This window comes from Dermacentor silvarum, chromosome 2 (assembly GCF_013339745.2).
Source record: "Dermacentor silvarum isolate Dsil-2018 chromosome 2, BIME_Dsil_1.4, whole genome shotgun sequence".
Taxonomy (NCBI): domain Eukaryota; kingdom Metazoa; phylum Arthropoda; class Arachnida; order Ixodida; family Ixodidae; genus Dermacentor; species Dermacentor silvarum.
The window spans coordinates 23078224-23096941 of record NC_051155.1 but is presented as its reverse complement, the minus strand read 5'-3'; the positions used below and the strand labels follow the sequence as shown (position 1 = coordinate 23096941).

The following is an 18718-nucleotide window of genomic DNA, read 5'->3' as shown; positions in this document are numbered from 1 at the left end:
CTAATGTTAGCGAAAATTGAAGGCGCGCTAAAGCGTCAAAGCAGTGCCACGAATGAGCGAGCTACTCGAACACCAAGCTGAGTCATGCTAGCAGACTATTGAATTGCTATGTCAAAGCATAACTTCATGTGCGGTGTGGCAACATCCTAAAAAAAAAAACTTTTTGAGTGTTTCCATTGCTTCGAATGTGGCATTGTTCAGCAAAAAAGAAAAAAAAGAGACCTCTTCTTTCATGCTGAGAACGTGTGCAGCGGCATACAACATTTGTCATACGTGAAAGCGAATAATTTTGCTATTGGCTTTTCGCTCCATTTCTGTTCCTATAAGCAAGAGCATGCATGCAGGTTCAATGCTAGCACAATGCTGGCAGAACAGTTCGTCCATGCCAGTGTTGACTCAACTTGCTGCGCGAGGCACTGATAGTTCTTGCTCCGACACGCTGCCCCGGCAGTGTCAGGAACGTATATGCTATTATGAAGGCAAATTATTTTTGTGGGCTACTCTTAATGAATTGACACACGCTTATTTTTGTACAATGTCAAAACTAAGAAAAGTGAAGACATTTGTTCCCTCGGCCTAAGAAAATCCAAATTTCTGTAGGTAAAGTGACCAAAAAGGGATCACCTTGAACTATCTGTAGTAAGTGGGTGCTACAGTAACAGATGTCAATTTATCACTGATGAACAAAATGAGGCAGATCAGATGGACAGCCTTTTAAAAGCAGGTTTACCCTATAGATCATGCATGCCATGGCCGGATCCATTCATTGAAAGCTGCAGAGCAGCTTGACAAGGACTTGCCAATCAGATGTAACAGGTACAGACGCCACAAGACCTGAGGTTGCCATATTGCCACCAGCAGTAGTGGGTACAGTGCTAAAAGGCAGGCATGGACAAGAAGTGCGCGTGCTTCTCCGCCCGCTCGATAGCCAGCTCCCAGCACCGTGTTTTTCAGGAGCTGCTACCCTCAATAAACGTCACGTCGCCCGTTCTCTCACAAGGCACGTGACAATATGTACACAAATTTAGCCACAGATTTAAGGTCGTGTCTGCTAGGTACGATGTCCCAGTTGTTTTTTTATGCCCGTCAAATTAGCCCAAATGTGTTCTCGTACCACGAGACAAGGGTGTATGAAAAATCATGCCAACCATTTCGTGCACTGTGCTGTGGTCTATGAGATACCTCTCAGCTGTGGCAAGTTCTATGTGGGCTAAACGGGCCAATGCTTAAATGACTATCTGAGGGAGCATTCATTCAAACAATTTATTTGAAATAAACTGGGTGGTGCCACGTACGTTGCAAGGCCTGCTCACGTGAGCCGTGCTTTCGCACATTATGATCCTGGGCACAAGCAGCACCAAACCAGCACATGAGCTCATGAAGGCATACGTTATCAGAAAGATCCTGCACATGTTAGTAACACTTCAATTACCTTATATTCCCCAGAGATGCACTTGTTTAAGGCCGCTTTGTAGCATTACGAGACAAACTAGCACTGTCACAACATTCATGTCTTGTGTGTGCACAAAATTTGCACCGTATGTTCCATCCTTTGAATCATTAAATCAGTTGGTAGTTCGCACTTTCGTGTGCATGTGTTCTTCCTGTGTAAATATATTTTTGCACACAAGAACATTGTTTAGCAGACTTCACCAACTTGCCCAAGAGGAAGTCCTATCGAGTCTCAAAATTTTTCTTCACGGGCTTTTCTTTTCCGAGAGAAATTCTGTCACTGCACGGCACTCTGAACAAAGTCACGAGTGGTTGACAACTTTACTGATAAATATGGGAGAAAAGAAAGGTTATAGAGGCAAAAATTGTCACATTGTCACTCAGATAGATGTCCTAATGCGATGCCTAAAATGTTTTTGTTAGACAAGAGGATCAGGGTAAGGCTCAAGACTTATCAGCATTCTATTGTACAGATCAAGGCAATAACCAAACAAGCCCTGTGAAGTGCAGCAAAGTGCAGGAAGATTCATACAATGGAAACTTGCCATTTGCTTGAGAGTGACATGGGCCTGCAAACCTACACCGGTCATATTTGCATGCATATTACATCTACAACATAGTGCAGGTTCCTGCAATAAACCTACGCCGTGTTTGCATACAAGATGCGAGGTATATTTCTACAGGCATAGTACCTCGCATAGCACCAAAAGAAGTAATGCTAGATAGCAGCTTAGCAAGCTAGCTGGAATAAATCTAAGAAAATTTCTTGGTTTTCAAGGCAGCTAAACTTTACAGCAAAATTGGGCCCGAGTAGAACTATCAGCGGCTGGGCCACGTTCCCCAACATTTGTCTTTATCGCTTATATTCGGGTTACTCAATATGTGCTTTTTGAACTGTGGCGAGACTTGCTCAAGCAAGTCGTGATTCGCTAGCAAGCAAAATCCGAGATAAACAGGGAAACAGAACATGCAAGGCAAGCAACAGTAGAGGTAAATGCTACATCGAGTGCCATAAAGAAGTATGCAACAGCTCACTTACTCGCGCATTATCTGCAACGTACAAGTCTCACGAAGGAGGAAACGAAATTGTTTCCCGATCGATGCCAACCTAAGCGGCAACGGCAGCAACAAGCGTTTAAAACGAGTTTAAACCTTTACACCATCAGACAAAAAAGTGCTGCCTAGCTGGGAGCACACATGCGCCTAATTCACAACAGCAAATTCAACAAACAAGAGCAACAGTACTGAAAAACGGAATGCACAAGACCACGCGATACCAACCATAAACGCACTGCAAGGCGTAAAGAAACGAGCGGCTCCAGGGTTGCGCCCTTGTGTCGCTCGTGATCGCAAGCTCGGACACGATCCAGCTCTTCCAACGCAACTAGACAGAAGAATATTCTAGCACACATTACACTAAGAAACCATAAAATTGAAGCAGCTCCAGCAGCATGCACTGCATCGCGCGTAAAATTATAAACCGGAACACGCCATACTTGTTTAAACAACGTCACGATCACGTGGCCACAACTCTGACGTCACTTCCGTGCGTGGCAGCAGCGCTCTCCACTTGGACTTCGCTGGTGCCACGCGCGGGTCAGCAGCTATTGCCACGGCAAAACGCCGTGCAGCGCCAATGGTGGTAGGAATGTGAAACACAGACAGCTGCTCCGAGCCCCGCGGCAGCGACTAAACGTGTTTCAACGCGCGCGTGACGTTCAAAATGTTGTGTGTGTTGTTTTGCGGCCTTAAGCCGATAAGCTGTATTGAAAATTACTTTCGTGCGCCTATACTCGACAAAGGAGACAAGCTGTATGTGGCGGGCCACGTTTACGACGTGAAGGAGACCGACGGCGCCGACTTGAGGGCGCCGTCGGTCACTCTCAGTAAGGGAAACAAGTGTATGACGTTTCCTTGCAGGTAGGGAGAACATGCATGCATTTTATTGCGATAGCAATTATATGGACACTTCAACTGGATTTCTGCCGTCGGCGTCGCCGTAGCCGTCGGCGTCGCCGTGAGGTTCCGTATAGATAAAATCTTCACCGCGCGCCGTATGCCCGAGCTTCCGGGAAGCGTGCGGGGACGCGCGCTATCACGGAGAGCGAACGCACTCAATCTCCCTCGCGCAAGCAACGAAGCGGGAAGCCAGCGCCGGAGGGAGCGGGGGGAGGGGGGGGGGATTTCTACTCTGCCAACAAACGCGCTCGTCGCTCGACCGCGCCGTCTCTTATCTCTCCCACGCGCAAGCAAGGAAGCAGGAAGCCAGCGCCGGAGGGAGTGGGGGGCACTTATACTCTGCCAACAACCGCGCTCGCCGCTCGCCGCACCGTCTCTTATCTCCACACGGCTCTGGCCTTTATGCACTGTGCATTCGCCGCTCAGTTTCTGTTAAAGAGATAGACCGCACGTACCTTCGCCCGCTGCAGCGTACGGGCTTGCTGCCTGCGTTTTGTCAGTCGTCTGCAGTCATTCAGTGTGATCTATTCATGTTTGTTTGTGGGCGCTCACACCACGCTTGTTCATTCAGTTAGTAATAGTCGGGCCACATTTTCCAACGCACGCTACACATGTAATGCTGCCCGGATCGGCAGTGCAGTGCTACAGGTGTGTCCCTTCGCACGCGCGCTGCCCACGGGAAGCGCTTCTCATCAACACCACCGTTTCACACGCGCCTTTTCGTGGTCATCGAGTCTATCTTCATGTCGGTCTACTTGCGCCGCAGCACACCTGCTTACTTAATCAGCTCATGTTTACTACAATTCATATTGCAACCAAAGCCGCTCACCTTACTTCGTATGACATTGCTGTGTTGCTATCGCATTCATTGCTTCGCCCTTAGGGCGAAACTGTGACATTCTTTTATATCAGCAAGTGGTTTTGACGCATAAGCGTAAGCGCACGCGCTACCACGACTTATTGGAGGAAAATCTGCGGTGCTAGTCAAAAAGGCGAAGAACACACAAACGGGACGGGAGCTTGCGGCGCATTGCAACTAGCTCAAACCAAGATTATGCTACCGCGACGTTTTTTGAATGAGAACAGTCCCAAATCGACATTCGGTGATTACACGTCGTTTTTGCTACGTTGCCGGTGCGTGGTCACAGAAATGTCTAACTGCAGCTCTGCTATTTACAGTATTTCGTTCATTTCGTGGCCGACGTGCGCACAAACGCATTCTTGCAAATCTATAAATGAAGCGTTTCTAGGTGTTGATTTTTCCTTTATTGGCTACTCCGCCGTTCACGAAGTGTTTGGAGCAGATCCTGCTCGGTCTGCTTCGGCACCCACGGCGAGCCGTCATTCTCGCTGAACAAAAGAAAAGGAGCATGATTGCGAATACTACGCGCAATTCATACTGACGACACAGTGCCCTATGCATGCGGCCGCAAGCAAGAGCGCACATGCAGTAACCGAATGACTTCTTCACGAGACGGTAAACGAGGCAAACACGCCACAATGCGCTGACGAGAGAGAGCCGTCTCACGGCGGGCGCCACTTGGTGAAGGCATTTGAAGTTTAGATGTTACACGCATCATCACTGGCCCCAAAATCAACGCAAACCGAGTTTACTTTCTTCGCTGAAAGTATCACAGAAAAACCGGACTGCAAGCATGCAAGCAAATCAACAAAGATTCGCATGCAGCCTACAAGAGCATTTGAGGCGCAAATTCGCGCGTAAGCTTGCTGTGCAAAACGTGCTCCATAAACTTCCAACCGCGCTAAACACACAAATACAGTTGCAGAACCTCAAGCAGCTAGACCTGGCTAGACCTTAAAGCATATAGTCACATTGACACTAGGAAAACGCTGTTTTCAGAATTACTTAACTCTTCGAACAGCAACAATCCATCTTTTTCGTCGGTCTTGCTCCCACGGGCGACCAGGAAAGCGGTACAATTTCACGCCAGGCTGGCCTTCGTGGCTGTGGCAGTTTTTTACGCAGCAGTACTGGCACTTGTTCCTCTTCCTTTTCCGTACGCTTTCAGTCGATGGATTCGAATTAGTCGAGCTGAAGGATAACATTGTCTCAACGCCAGAAAAGACCGAACAGCACCATCGACGCCGCGCCTACGAATACCCCCGCGCGCTTGGCGCAGCAATCGCAGCAAACTTCACTGTACGGAGCCTATAGGGGGAGTATCATCGTGCAGTGCGCTCAAAGCGGATGTGCGCACCTGTTAATGGTGACGACTAGACAGCATGTACTATACATTCATGTATGCTTCGGCCATGCGCTCCACCGTTCGCGTTTCATTTGACGCCGATATTGCATACCATAGATCACTGCTGGACTTCATTGAACAAAACAAATTATACATGTGTTGCTCATAACATGCTTGGCTCAATATACGTCGCAAGGCAAACTTTAGAAAAAAGAATTAAGTGGGAGTACGGTTGATGGTACGCTCGAAGACAAAGACGAAGATGACTCGACCTCGTTCTTGGCAGCGCCTCGATCAGAATCATCGCAGGTGAGCACGGTCACTTCCTCATTTTAGCATCAGAGAGGCCCTAAGGGAATGACTCGACGATACAGGCTTCCTGTAGGCACTAAATGATGATTGCATTAACCGACGCGTCGTGCCCTGTAAGCGCTGCCATAGCAAGGAGATCCTCCGCGCAGGCAACCTTCCGAGGCCGTGGGGCTAACTGCAATGCTGGCGTGGGTTCAAGGCAGATATAGCGAAAAACTGGGCCAGATATCACAGACATTCACTGGCTACCCTTGCGTTTGCGTTACTCTGTGCCATTCTGCTATGTCTGGTACTTATTTTGACTGCTCGGGCATGCTGAAGTAGTCTGAATAACGTGTTTCAATGACTATGGAAAGCTTTAGTTAAGCTAATTACGGTCAGTAGCATGAAAAAAATGAATCGTAAATGCGAAAGTACCTAGGGCCAAATGTGCAACGTTTGAAGAAGTCTGCACCTACATCTCTGAGGAACCAGGTGGTGTAGCGTGTTTAAAAATTGTAAGGTATGTGACCGAGTTTTAACTATGTGTTATTTCATTTATTGTTTGGAGCAGTTTATTGAAATGAGCTTTTTGTTGCCCGACATTGCCCTTGTTCAGAGGGGTGGGTGTTGTTGTAGTGACAGCTTTGCTACAAATTGAGCTTTGGTTCACCGAAGTCGCGTAAGGCAGCTTCACAACAGAACAACAGCTTCATTCGCTGTTTCCCGTGATACTGAAATTGCGAATACAGTGCGGCTGTATACTGGAAGCGAACTGCTTCAACGTAGAAGCGAGGAGATGGTGGGTGAAGCTTTCTCCGCTTCGTCTGATATCGCTGCGCCGTGCTGACTTCACCCGCACATCTGGATTCATGAGGCGTCCGCTACTAGCCGGCGATGGAATGCCTTGGACATTCGCTACGTTCAGTCAGATACATAGCTTATTGTGTGGCGGTCCATTTAAGATCTGCGCAGTGTACTTGTCCACTAAACAACAAAGCTGGGTGCAGCCATATTTTGTTTTCATGGAAATATTTACTGAATAATGCCCGCACTTCTTACCGCAACAAATTGATACGAATTTAGCGGGTGCGATCATCACGTGGGCAATGTTTTCCCATCGTAATTAGAAAACTTTTTCAAGTTTTGATGCCTAATATGGGGAGTGCCAACATTAGGCGAGCGCGAGCATTCTGCGAGTAATTACGGTAGTACAGAACAGAGGGCAGCCCCATTGCAGCTACATTTACTTTTCATCGCTTTCTCAGCATTATCGGTGCTGATGGGTGCATGATCGGTGAAGAAGGCAGTACGTCCTTTTCATTAGGAACCTTTGTTTTGCTGTGGAAAATCTACCACCAGCCTAATTATTGCGCGCTTGGTAAATACGTTTGTCTGTCGTTTATTCTGCGTTGCCCATGTCGCACTCGACCCATGGCGCGGCAACTGAGCGGTTAGTGTGTCAAACACTTACACATGTTATATATTAGCCGAACACGGAGTCGGCGACAGCAACGCAAGCAAGGAATGCAGCGCAAACGTGCACAAACCCAGTTTCATAATATCACACGTTCACACTGCCATATCACAATGCGTGTCTATTGGTTTAAAGCAGCTTACGAAGAGCTCTTTTTATTTGCAGGTAGCGCTTCTTGGCCAAGTTCGTCATGCCAGTCGATTCACTAATTGTTCTCAGGTATGATTGGATTCCACAGTAGAGCACGCGAGTGCCGCGTTTTTTATGTGTACGCCGTGAAATTTAGCGGCTACTCAGTTTCAAGGTGTTTATTTAAGTTTATGCAAGTTATAACACATTTCTGTTACAAAACCTATATAGTACAGATGGAGGTTTCAAAGCAAAAACTTTCTCGGGGACGTCCTGCTAAGACATTATAAAATATAGAACACACCGTTAGCAACACATGTTTAAAACGGCGAAAAATACAAGGCAACATACTGGATGTAAATAAAAAAAAAATGTCACAGTTTCGCCCTAAGGGCGAAGCAATGAATGCGATAGCAACACAGCAATGTCATACGAAGTAAGGTGAGCGGCCTTGGTAGCAATATGAATTGTAGTAAACATGAGCTGATTAAGTAAGCAGGTGTGCTGCGGCGTAAGTAGACCGACATGAAGAGAGACTCGATGACCACGAGAAGGCGCGTGTGAAACGGTGGTGTTGATGAGAAGCGCTTACCGTGGGCAGCGCGTGCGAAGGGACACACCTGTAGTGCTGCACTGCCGATCTGGGCAGCATTGCATGTGTAGCGTGCGTTGGAAAATGTGGCCCGACTATTACTAACTGAATGAACAAGCGTGGTGTGAGCGCGCACAAACAAACATGAATAGATCACACTGAATGACTGCAGCCAACGACTGTCAAAACGCTGGCAGCGCAACGTACCTTCGCCCGCGCAGCGGGCGAAGGTACATACGTGCGGTCTATCAACGGAAACTGAGCGGCATAAAGGTCAGAGCCGTGTGGAGATAAGAGACGGTGCGGTCGAACGAACGACGAGCGCGGTTGTTGAAAGCGTAGAAGTGCGCCCCCCCCCCCCCCCCCCCATGCTTTCTCCGGCGCTGGCTTCCCGCTTCCTGGCTTGCGCGTGGGAGAGATAAGAGACTGTGCGGACGAGCGACGAGCGCGGTTGTTGGCAGAGAAGTGCCCCCCCCCCCTGCTCCCTCCGGCGCTGGCTTTCCGCTTCCTTGCTTGCGCGTGGGAGATTGAGTGCGTTCGCTCTCCGTGACAGCGCGCGTCCCCCCACGCTTCCGCTGGGGCATACGGCGCGCGGCGAAGATTTTATCTATACGGAACGTCACGGCGACGACGACGCCGACGGCAGAAATCCGGTTGAAGTGTCCATATAATTGCTATCGCAATAAAAAGTCGCAGCTTCACCTGAAAGGCGAAGCATCAATTGCGATAGCAAATTTGTAGAGAGCTATACGGAGTAATGATATTAGCTTTATCAGCTGTATAAACTTGGACATGCAGCAGCACCGGCCACACGCAGAACTGTTGTCGACGCCGTCGGCGTTTTGCCCGCGTTCGCTCAAAATGCGTGCGGCGTTGGTGACTTGCCGGAGCCTCTGATATAAATAGGCACTTGGTGCCGCAGCTAAACGTCGCCTCCCTTCCCTCCCCCACGGCCTCTCGCGCGTCGGAAGAAGGCGCGTTTGCTCTACATATATGGTGATTGTAAAGGAGGAAAGAGACGCCTACTTCTGCAGCCCTTAAGCGAGCACGGCGCAGAACGCGCGTTTGTTCTCCGCCGTGCGTTCACTCCCCGTGAAAGCGCGCGCCCCTCGCGCCCTTTCACTCGCACATACAGCGTTCGGCGCGCGGCGACGATTTCATCTCCATTGACGTCATACGGAACCTCACGGCGACGCCGACGGCAGAAATCTGCTTTTGACTGTCCATATAATTGCTATCGCAATAAAAATCAGGTAGTTCAAGGTAATACGCAGACAGGAGCAAAAATAATTTCATTTGTGAATGGTCAAGTAAGGTCAATTAGTAACTGCTGTAGCGCGGGTAACAACGACAGACGCAGTAGGTGCCAGCAATGGAATAGCGTTTACTGAAGATAGCGTGGCTGCTTTTATTCTCTGTGCATCAGCACGAGCATGCGCACTTCGGGTTGCGATAAACGGGCTTGCGTTGTCGCGATACGGCACTTCCTCCCCCTTAGAAGCCTAGCCTGTCGGGAGGCCTCCTTGTGCGCGTAGAACGCCTCGGAAGTTCTAAGCCCGCCGGTACACTGGAGGTTACTTCACTGGAAATCTGGGGTGTACCAAGTGATCCGTCTGAAGATGGTTCAGCGTCGTCCACTGCAGAGGGTTGATCACTCTCTGTGACTTGGTTGTCTCCGGGCCGTGTTGCGTCGAATTCTTGCTTTACGTCATCCGCAGCTAGTCGTGGCCGCACTTGGTCCACGTGACGGCGCTGCACCCCTCCTGTGGTGTCCACCGTGACCATACGCCTACCTCTTGTTGACGTCACCGTGCCGGGTAACCATCTCTGGCCAGCGTGATTATACTGCCGTGACCAAACAGGCGCTCCCGGTGAAAAGACTTGTGACAACGGTGCCGGGGGTCTGCTCACCGTGGGATCCCGTGCCACCTCTTCCTCTGGAAAATGTGCGCTTAGGCGGGTCCTGGGTTGAAAACCCAGCAACATCTCGGCGGGTGACTTGCCATCTCGAGTCGGTGTTGCCCTGTAGCGTAGCAAGAACTTGGAAATACGATTGAGCAGACTTCCATCCTTATTTTTCTTGATACCTTCCTTAATGGTGCGCACTGCCCGCTCCGCCAATCCATTTGACTGCGGATAGTATGGGGCGGAGGTTCACATGACACACATGGTTATCTTTGAAAAATCTTTCAGTCACTGAACTGTTAAATTGTGGCCCATTGTCGGAAACGACTGTATGGGGCAGACCAAAACGCGCGAAGATCCCTCGCAATACTTCGACTGTAGTTTCTGCACTTGCTGTTTTAAGGGGTACTGCCTCTATCCATTTCGTTTCCGCATCTACCACCACCAAGATCATGTGACCTTCCACAGGCCCTGCATAGTCGATATGCAGGCGAGACCATCGTTTGTTGGTTTTCGGCCAGCTTGAAGGGACCTGTTCCGCTGGCCTGGGCCAACATTGCACGCATTGCTGGCAGCTTTCTACCAGCTTCTCTATGTCGTGGTCCAATCCGGGGTACCAAAACATCGTACGGGCCAGGCGCTTCATTGCAGTCATGCCTGGGTGGGTGTCGTGAAGTTCTCTCAGAATAGGTACCCGCTCGGTCTCGGGCAGCACCACACGATGACCCCAGTATATTAGACCTTTACTCACAGTGAGTTCGTATCTGCGGGTGAAGTACGGCTGAAGGCACTGTTGCTCCGGCCCCAGCTGGTTTGGCCAACCACGAAGAATCCACGTCTTCACCTGTCGGAGAAGCATGTCCTCGCTCGTGCTGTCTGCCAACTGCTGTGCGCCAAGAGAAAAATCTGTCAAAGCTTGCGCATGTAGCACATATTCGACGGGATCATCTTTACCAGGGTGCCCTTGCTCCGGCAGCGGCAAACGGCTCAAAGCGTCGGCATTCGCGTTCAATGACCCTTTCCGGAATTCTATGTCATACTGATACGCTGATAAAAGGAGCGCCCAACGCTGTATCCTGGCCGCTGCCATCTGTGGAATTGGTTTCTCGGGATGGAACAGCCCTGTCAACGGTTTATGATCCGTTATCAAACAAAATTTATTACCGAAAAGATAGTCTCTGAACCTTGTCACACCGAAAACTAGGGCAAGTGCTTCCTTTTCTAGTTGCGAGTAATTGCGCTCCACCGGCGTCAAGGTTCTAGAGCGAAAAGCTATGGGATAGTCTTCGCCCTTGATGTGGTGGGACAGCACTGCGCCCAAACCGACCGATGATGCATCGCATTCCAGTCGAAGGGGTTTTCGCGGGTCATAGTGGACAAGAAATTTAGCCTTGCCTAAGGCACCCTTTGCTTCTTGAAATGCGCTGTCCTGCGATGGCCCCCATTGCCATAACACCCCCTTTGCCAGCAAGCAATATAAGGGAGCCAGCGTCGTTGACAAGTTGGGCAAGAATTTAGCATAATAAGTAACCAAGCCCAAGAAAGATTTCAGCTGGCTTACCGATGTTGGCTTAGGCGCGGCCAGTACCGCCTCGAGGTTATCTTGCAGAGGATGCAGACCTTTGGCATCAATGCGGTGCCCCAGAAACGACACTTGTGCTTCCCTAAACCGGCACTTGGCTTTGTTCAACTTCAAGTTGTGTTCACGAAGCCGCTGAAACACCTGCCGCAGTACAGATGTGTCGTTTTCCTTCTCCGCCACAATGATGTCGTCGAGGTACACTTGAACATTCGGCAAACCTTGCAAAATCGATTCCATGCGTCGCTGGAACAAGGCGGGGGCTGAAGCAATTCCAAATGCTAGGCGATTGTAGCAGTAAAGGCCCCGGTGTGTGTTGAGTACCGCGATCTTTCTAGCTTCGTCGTCCAGCGGCAGCTGATTGTACGCGTTGCGCAGGTCCAGAGTGCTGAAGACTTCGCCTCCAGAAAGCGCCGCAAATATGTCTTCAACTTTGGGCAGGGGATACTGTTCCAAGTGCGACGCCGGGTTGACTGTCAATTTGAAATCGCCGCACAATCGTATATCGCCGTTCTTTTTTGCTACCGGCACTACCGGTGTTGCCCAATCTGAAATGCTTATCGACGAAAGCACTCCGTCTTGTACAAGACGGTCGATCTCGGCTGAAACCTTGGAGCGCATGGCATAAGGCACTGTACGTGCCTTACAGAAACGTGGGCGGACTCCTTCTTTAAGGTGTAATTGAACAGGGGGGCCCTTGCAACAGCCAAGCTTGTTCTCGAAAAGATCGGAAAATTCATCGAGCAGAGGCGCCATCCTGTTATCACGAACAACATTTACACTCGAGGTGGTTCCAGTGTCCCAGAAGGACACACCCGCCTTACGGAAGGACTCTATCGTGTTCCGGCCGCAGAGCAGTGGTCCGTTACATGCCACCACCATTAGCGTGCTGGTCACAACCGTCGATCCAGACTGAACCCTCATGGTTATCTGGCCGACAACTGGCAATGGCCCGAGGAAGCATGTCAAGCGCAGCGATGTTTTTTTGCAGTGACGGCCACCATCTGCGATGTTTCTTAAATATGTTCTTCGGTATGACGCTGACCGGAGAACCCGTGTCCAGAATCATTCGCAATTTCCGGCCCTGCCATGTCAACTCCTCCTCGAGAGGCTTCAACGTAGCTCTGTCGGCGGAGCTGTGAGCGACAAGAGCCAGCAACATTTCTTCTCCGCTCTCACCTTCCATTTCCTCGACGGCAAAGGCACCACGTTCCCGAGAGCGGCCACTGCTGCAAACCATTGCCAGATGACCTTTCCTGCCGCAAAGGTGACACTTGGTGTTTCGATGGCGGCACGTGTGTGTCGCGTGGGGACCGCCACAACGCTCACATGAATGGTTGTTCTTTGCAGTGTTCCACTTCGTCCAGGGTCGTCGTCCTCGCTGCGACTGTACCACATTGATGCTGGTTCCCGTGGTCACTGGGTCTGCTTCTCGCATGTCACGGACGTCGCCTAGCGCCTTCTCTGAAGCTATGGCAAATTCTTCTGCCTCCTCAAAAGTTAGCTTCTTCCGTGTTAATAGGCAGCGTCGTGCGTCGTCGTCCCTGATTCCGCATACTATGCGGTCTCGCAGCATACGGTGCAGCGAGTTGCCGAAGTTGCAACTTTCCGCCAGTCTCCGAAGGTCGGCAATGTATTCCCGAACGCTCTCTCCATCCCGTTGCTTACGCATGAAGAATGAAAAACTCGCCGCAATTTCATTAACTTGAGGATTGTAGTGTTCCTCGAGGTATTCAACGACTTCATCGTAGGTCTGGCTGTTAACCGACACGGTTGAAAGGCGCCCTTGCAACATGCGCACGACATTATCGCTCAATGAAGACACCAGCAGAGCTCGGCATTTGGCCGCGTCAGTAATTCCATTGCCTTCAAAATAAGCTTCCAGCCGTATCCTGTACGTGCTCCAGCTGCTCACCGTCTCGTCGAAAACCGGTGGGCGAGATGCCATCATTTGATCCTGTCAGTCGCAGACCACGCTCACATGAAATCCCATCCTCGTCGCCACTGCTGTAGCGCGGGTAACAACGACAGACGCAGTAGGTGCCAGCAATGGAATAGCGTTTACTGAAGATAGCGTGGCTGCTTTTATTCTCTGTGCATCAGCACGAGCATGCGCACTTCGGGTTGCGATAAACGGGCTTGCGTTGTCGCGATACGGCAGTAACAGTAATTATTTCTTAGAAAGTTTTAGAATAGTGGCCCCGAACGTTTTGGGACCCCCGAAAATTAGCCTCGAAGTCACTGCGCATGCGCGATTCGCTAATTGCGTTTGGGTTTTGCGTCGGGCACGCTATTTCACAGCGAAGCCCCAAAAGCTTTGCGTCAACAAACATGGCAGCGCCCATCGAAGAGATGGCTCTAACCTATAGCACCAAACTGGGTTCGATTCATGGTAACGCTTGAAGTTCGTAAGCTAGGAGAAGTGACTGCGGTTATCACTTTCTGTCAGCTAACGTGCGTAATGAAGATTGGTTCATTAGACGCCGCTGATTCCGAATTCGATTGTCGATTTCATGGGTCGTAGGCCTAACACGGATTAACTTGGCGGGTTAAAGCACGTAAAGTTGGTTACTCAAAACGATGCGCAACAAATTGTTTGCTGCTAATAGAATAACCTCTAAATTGTAAATAAACGCGATAACACGAAAGTGAAGATAACTCTTATCATAAAATGATATATTTTACTTGAATATTTATAATAGCTTTTCTTTCATACCGTAGTGGCGCTGCAAGCGCAAGACGCTATCCGCAAACTGAAAGCCCTATTCTTAACTCTACACACCTCCATGCCTCAACGCTAACACCCGCAAAGCTCATTGGGGCCCCAAACTTCTGGGGCCCCTATTATAAAACTCTATATTAACATAATTGTTCTATAAAATCAAGAGTATACAAAAAAGCAATATAGAAAACCTTTATTGGCAAATAAACATTTATGAACCATAATTGCAAAAAACAAGGAAACACTATTGCGATAGGGATGATTTAATGTTTGATAGCAGAAAATTCCGAAGTTAAATGGCTGAAAAAAAGCCTGCGATATCGTAGTAGTTTGTGTTGACGCTTAGTAAAACGTTTTGTTGTGAAAAACGCTTTTTTTTCTTCTCGCATCTTAAATTGTTATAAAAGCTATTACGGAAGAGTAGAGAACCTGTAACAGACAGTTTGACTGCTTTTACGTTAGCTAAGGTACCGCTGGATCTGTACTCGTCAATAATGCTCTTCCGCCGTGCCGATTGCCCCGCGGCCATCAGGAAAAGCAAGGACACTTCACTCATCTCGGTGATCACTCATTACGGTGGCCCATAGAAATCCCCTGCCGGCAGCTTCGCCTAGTAATGGTGCGATACGTGTGTGCAGGCACCGTGGCTTCCACCACGACGCGCCGGCGCCCCAGCGCTGGTCGTGGGACATCATCGCCGCCGGTCTGCTCTCGGTGATGTTGCTCAGCCTGCTGCTCTACCACCTCGTCTCCGGCGGTGAGTATAGACCTTTTCACAAACCGACGTTTGAGTAGCGCCATTGCCCGATACGGGCGACGTCTAGCGTCAGATTATGCTATGCCGCCATTTTGGACTGTGGGCCTTGCGAGAGCAGGCTGGCCGCACTTCGGTTGTGTGATCTTCGCCGAGCATCATTTCGATTGTTTTCTTTCACTTCGCTTGTCTTCTGCTGCTTGACTTGTTACATGTTTCACGTGCTCGCGCTCAGTGTGAAGTGCAATGGCAATAGAAAGCCCAGCCAGTGTGCGACGTATGTGGAGTTTCGTCGGCGGTAGCCGCCGCAGCCGCGTCTGCTTCGTCGAGACCTGGCGTGCTAATCAGTGGTATTTTAAGGGCGAAACACGTTAGGGGCCCAGGGCTGTCGGCGTCCGTTGCGCGTAATGACGCCCGGGCTGTCGTCGTCGGCATCCGTCGCGCGTTTGAGTGCGAAGCACATCAGGGGCCCGGTCTGTGGGCGTCCGTCGCGCGTGATCACGTCCGGGCTCTAGCGCTACTTCAGCACCGGTGCATCACTGCTTCGCACTTTCCCAGGTTTCACGTCAGTGGAGCTGTATTCCTTACCCCGCTTTTTGCTGCTCTCGAATGTAATATATATTTTTGTAATTGTTATAGCTGGGCACACGTGACTGTAGTCTTCGATTGAATCTGATCACCATTACTTTTCGCGGTTGAAAGTTACCTCATTTAACGAAATCAGGCGCGTACGTAGCTGTCCGGCAATGCTTAGAATCAGGCGCCGGCGGCCAGCCGACGCGTGTCAGCGGTCGGTAGATATGCGGTGGTTACTCCATACGCTTCCGACGCTACTCAACGGCTCAGTCATGCAAAATTTATTGAATCTGGTGCAGCGCAGGGTGCTTCTAACCAAATGTCAAAGCAGAAGCGTAGCGCTCGAACTGTGCAGTACCTGCGGCGAACTGATACAGCCCAGGTGCTAGATTTCGAAATTACCTTTATGTGCAGGGCCGCGCGGGGAGCTTGTGAACGCAGAGACAATGTTTTTGCGGACACAGGGGCTGCATGCATGTTCCATAGGGCACGATTTTTTCTGATCGTTGCGAAGTGTATTTACCGACTAGTTCTCTTGCAGAATGCTTGAATTTGTCTTATACCGGTGTCACCCGGCCACTTTTGATCCCAATCTGGATCGGAATGTTCGACCACAATTGGCTCCCTTCTGCCGATTGAGCAAAGAAGCCAATCGCGCCCGAGAAATTCGATCCAGTTCGGTCTCGATCACGATCCAAAGTGCGCCGTCTGACCCCCGTATTAGGCACTGGAATGAAGTCGTGTTTAAAAGAATAACAAATGTAGCCTCTGCCACTACATACGAGAAATCGAAGAGCTGACAATTCTCGCAACCTATTGGGAAATATGCCGAGAAGGGTTTACCAAAATGCATTATTTTACTGATGTGTGCATTGGTTCACATTATACTGAAATGCCAAGTCCTCAGGTGATGCAGGAAACCGGTGAAGCGTCAGTTAACATACCACATCGGCAGTGGTCTCGCGGAGTGCTGTGTTGTGGACACACATAGTCCCCAAAATCGTTATATTCAGCTGGTTGTTCGTGCACCCATAAACTGCACAGTGCTGACCTGTAGCCTTTTGATGAATATATATGCCATTATTTACGAGCGTAAGTCATTCGTGACAAAAATAAACGGAAACATCGAAGGAAAGCTACCACTCCGCAATGCAAGCGCAAGGCAAGCTCACAGTCCAGACCTAACAGGCAACACTGACACATACTCTCCACGCCAGACCGTCGGAAGCGCCCTCGTGAAAACGTCTATATCGGTGCAGCGCGCCTCGTTAAATGTCTGCGGCATGTCGAAGGTTAGAGGCGATGCCATCCTTTGGCGCATCGTCATCGCAGGCTGACGAGAAAACGGTGCACGGTCATCGCACTAAAGGAGTGCTTGGGTTGTGGTCGAGGCAAGACATGCGAGCATAGCAGCAACGGAAAAAAAAGAAAAAAAAGGGAAAAATGCGAAACTGTAGCATGTTGCGCTGATTTTTGATGGCATACTTTTCACAATCTTAAACTATATCTTGTTGGTCGGGCTGTAATATATATCCTGTCGCTGCAACAGTAAAATGGGATGTTGGCAGCGCCGTGCGTCTGTTTCTTTGTTCCTTTCCATTTCTGTGGCGGTGCTTTTTATGATGTGCACACAACTATCACACTCGTGCATGCTTCTAAACAGGAAATATCATTGCGTGATTGCCACGTTGCTCATGCCAGTACCGGAATCTTCTATACAGCGTAAATTGATTTTCCTCGTCTCTGTTTTTCAGACACAAAGCGGCCGCCCAGTAAGTGGAAACGTGTAATGGACACTTAGCTATAGGGCGAGACGTCGCCTATACACAGCGCACTAGCTGGCATGGATCCTCCCTAAACGCATCACGAGAAGCATTATTCTAGGATTGTTGTATCGCGAAAGGTTGAGAAATGTCTTGCGATATGACTACAAACATCATAACTTGAAGTACACTTGGCGTTTAGCGTCAATTATGCCGTATTCAGCTTTAGCAGACGCAGTGCTGTCGAAGCAAACGATCACAGGGTAGGATTTATGGTATCTGATGCGGAGTAATGGCGGTCATACATGTAGCTAATGTTCCATTGCCAACTATTCTGTCCCTATCTACAGCCAGTCCTGGCAAGTGAAAGCCTGTCGTCTAAAAAAAAAAATGTTCGCTACGAAAATTGATTCGAAATATCAGGTTCGCATTGGCCGTCACAAAACAGGGTCATATTTTGTTGCCTGAGAGAGGCAAAGAAAAAGTGAGCTTTTAATCTGGATTTTTTAAAAGCGTAGAGCATAGGATCAAATAGGCTCAAGGACAGGTTTCTCGGTTAATTGGCAATATGAGCCCTTTTGCGTTTGCAGTGGTAGAATGTGGCACAATTGCTTGCACGTGCCCTACGTACTTTGTATTTTTACGCGAGCTTCAAGTGTGATCACGCAAGCGTTAAGGCACAAGACATCGGATAGTGCTGCAGAGTTTTCGTAATTTAATTGGTGAAAGTATATCTAAGTTGTCGACATAATTATAGCTGGTAAGCGTGTAATGTTATGATGATGCTGTACACGTATATTGGGCCAGAACTTAATCAAGTTTGACGTATAATATGGCGGGAGTAGAGTTCCTGTGCCTTGTTTACCGTCAGTAATAGGGACAATGTGGGCTGTTTCTTTCTTTCTGAAGCAGTCGAAACATGTTCTGTACATACCCGGGTCCGAAAAACAGTCCGTACCGTAAATATTATTGCAAGATATTCCATTGCGTTTCTATTCTCTTTCAGGCATTCCTATCCCTGAGACCTCTAGTAAGTATATACGGAAATTTTAACACAGTTACGCGACAAAGTGTACATTCTTCAAAAGCTGCTACTGAACACTTGCAAGTGTCGTTGTTCGCAGTTAACAAAGTGACTTTGAGGCGCGCAGTAGAAACAGTGAAAGCATGTATACAAAGTCGCATGTGAATAACTACGGAAAAAGTTATTCACAAAATTTCTGGGGTTTTTACAGGCCAAAAAACCACGATACGACTAAGACAGACAGTAGTCGGGGTCTCTGGGTTAACTTTGACCACCGAGGGTTCTTTA

General features: G+C 49.1%; 2 long non-coding RNA genes across 2 annotated transcripts; one reads left to right on the top strand and one right to left on the bottom strand.

The window, feature by feature from the left end:
• Positions 1–1036: 1036 nt before the first annotated feature.
• On the bottom strand, positions 1037–2966 carry LOC125942927 (uncharacterized). Its single transcript, XR_007465424.1, has 3 exons — positions 2949–2966; positions 2734–2836; positions 1037–1776 (listed from the first exon to the last, which is right to left on the bottom strand). It is a non-coding gene; the product is annotated as an uncharacterized LOC125942927 (long non-coding RNA).
• A 4581-nt stretch (positions 2967–7547) lies between these two features.
• On the top strand, positions 7548–18436 carry LOC125942930 (uncharacterized). Its single transcript, XR_007465427.1, has 4 exons — positions 7548–7605; positions 14952–15070; positions 17398–17415; positions 18413–18436. It is a non-coding gene; the product is annotated as an uncharacterized LOC125942930 (long non-coding RNA).
• The last annotated feature ends 282 nt before the right edge of the window (positions 18437–18718 follow it).